Below are 2,714 nucleotides of genomic sequence, written 5' to 3'. Positions count from 1 at the left end.
ATTGATGAAGATCAAGACTACAGCCTCCATTATGGATTACACCTCAACAAAAAGAAGACAAAAATCCTTACAACTGGACCAACAAACAATATCATGATAAATGGAGAAAAGACTGAAGTTGTTTTACTTTGATTCACAATCAACACCCATGGAAGCAGCAGTCAAGAAATGAGTTGCACTGGGCAAAAACAAAACAAAACCAAACTCACTGCTGTCAAGTTGGTTTGACTCACAGTGATCACTCCTTGGGTCTCCAAGGTGGTATCTCTACAGAAGCAGATTGCCCAGTGTTCCTTCTGAGGAATGGCTGGTGGGTTTGAACGACCAGCCTTCTGGTTAGCAGTCAGATGCCTTAGGCACTACTCCACCAGAGCTCCCAAAAAACCATGTTTAGATGCCACAAAATAGGTGGCATTGTCTTAACTGTATACATGTTGTTAGGCCCCAGGCCTCTTCCATCCTTGTCAAGGGGAGCATTAACCTCCTCTCCTTTCAAACAACACAAATCTGCTGACAAAGGCCTCTTTAGAGTGTTTAAGAGCAAAGATATCACTTTGAAGACTAAGGTGTGCCTGACCCATGCCATCGTATTTTCAATTGCCTTATATGCATGTGAGAGCTGGACAATGAATAAGGAAGACTACAGAAGAATTGATACATTTGAATTGTGGTGTTGGCGGATAATAATAAATGTACCGTGAGCTGCCAGAAGAAGAAACAAATCTATCGTGAAGGGAGTACAGCCAGAATGCTCCTTCCAAGCAAGAACAGCCAGACATTGTCTCATACTTTGATCATGTTGTCAGAAGGATATCATGCTGTGTAAAGTAGAGGGTCAGTGAAAAAGGGAAAGACCCTCAACAAGATGGATTGACACAGTGGCTGCAACGATGGGCTCAAGCATAGCAAGGATTGTGAGGCTGGCACAGGATTGGGGAGTGTTTTGTTCTGTTGTAATGGGGTCACTATGAGTCAGGCACCTACCAACAACATCACTGAACAAATCCTCTGGGATTTATTTAGTCAGGAGGAGTGTAGGAAGTAACCTGAGGTGTTTAAGGAGTATTTGTCTTCTGAACACAATGACACTGTATCATGTCTCTGGATTTATCCAAGGCACCTGTTTGTGAACTGTGGAGTCCTATAGCCAATTATTATTATTATTTTTTTCCTATGGCCAATTATTGCCTGTTTTGTTGTAAGGATTTTTCCAAATTAACAGAATGTGGGTGTGGCAGTGCCATCTGGGAATAGCCTGATTTTCACAGTGATGGGAAGGAGTGATCCTACAGAGCATCAGGAAGTAAAAATGGTGATGACTTGGGCCAGAACTGAAATCCAGGCTCCCTCTGGCCCTTACCTGCAGATATGGCAACAGCACATGAACAGATCTGAGTGGGAATAGAGGCATTGCTGAGTACCTGGTGTCACAATCACTTCTATGAAACATCCCTTACAGATCTTCAAAGAATGTACATATATTCTGATTGCCTGCATTTTTACAGTAACAACTCACTGGGTAGTGGGTTCTATTTTTCTTATGGTTATTAACAAAGCTAGCACCCTTGTTGTCTGAAATTTTGGGAGAATGATGGTATTACAGTGAATGTCAACACATTCTTGTTTGGCTGAAAAAAAGATGAAAAAGAAAACACCATATTCTATGGCAGTGATGGTGGGCTAACTGGAGCAGGGACTAGTGGCCACACAGGCACAGTCCTTGCTCTGCAGGCCACCCCACCAGGCCTTCTCTCTTGGTGAGGTGGGGCTGATGAGGATGGTGGGGTGGGAGGGAGTGGGGGCTGTGCTTTTCTCAATGTGTGGCGGGTTGGGTGACTGAATCATCTAACCTGTTGAGATGGTGTGCACTTTTCAAGCACATAAATTTATGAAGGTAGACCTCATAATAGAATGTGGACTGGCTCCCTCTGTCATCTGGGAGGAATTGCAGTGATGTGGCTATCCCCATGCTCTCTGGTGCAGTGGGAAAAAGCCTGAGTGCAGGAAACAGGCTTGTCTGTGAATGCTGACTTCCCATTGATGGGAAAAACACACCAAAGTACATAGCAATCAAACTGCGAAAAACAAAGACAAAGATGCTGTCATAAAGCAGCCAATGCATATAAACTTCATTACCTCCACAGCAGCTAGGAATATATGACTGTTCAACCAAAACTATGGAAGCTGTGTGACAATGGGTCATACACTCCCACATACCTGAGGGAGGAGTGACAATCTAGAATTTTATACCCAGTGAAACTATTCTTCAAAAAATGAAAGTGAAAATTTTTTCCATGTTCTCTTCTCTTCCCTACCCCCTAAAAGAAACAAAGACAACACAACCAAAAATCCAGGTACAAAAGAGCACCATTCTGATTTCCTTCATGATGCTGAAGAAGAGGGACAACAACTGGTGGTGAGAGCAGTCAGAATGAGGGTGACCTCTGGCATGGGCAGAGTTGTTGACCAAAGGGCCATAAAGGGCACCTCTTGGGCACTGAATCTGCTCCAGGCAGATCTGAGGGGCCTTGTATGGCTGTTTACCAATGCAAGAATTAACCAAGTTTTGAACATAACAGATGAATGTGGACAGGGTTTCTGGATGTGTTCTCAGCACAGGCATCCATAACAGAGGTGGGTGAGTTAGGACATCATGAGGAAGAGGGGCATTACCTGGGCTGAGTGGAAGGAGGTGCTGCATGCAGGGAGGGATG

At 44.0% G+C, this 2,714-nt stretch overlaps 1 non-coding gene across 1 annotated transcript; it reads right to left on the bottom strand.

The window, feature by feature from the left end:
* Positions 1-378: 378 nt before the first annotated feature.
* Positions 379-503, bottom strand: LOC122150231. The gene has a single exon (XR_006163554.1). It is a non-coding gene; the product is annotated as a U6atac minor spliceosomal RNA (small nuclear RNA).
* Positions 504-2,714: the final 2,211 nt, after the last annotated feature.

The sequence above is a fragment of the Orycteropus afer genome, unplaced genomic scaffold (genome assembly GCF_000298275.1).
Source record: "Orycteropus afer afer isolate SDZICR_OR568_19922 unplaced genomic scaffold, OryAfe1.0 scaffold00006, whole genome shotgun sequence".
Classification (NCBI taxonomy): domain Eukaryota; kingdom Metazoa; phylum Chordata; class Mammalia; order Tubulidentata; family Orycteropodidae; genus Orycteropus; species Orycteropus afer.
Note: the sequence above shows the minus strand (reverse complement) of the source record. Positions and strands in the feature narration are given on the sequence as shown.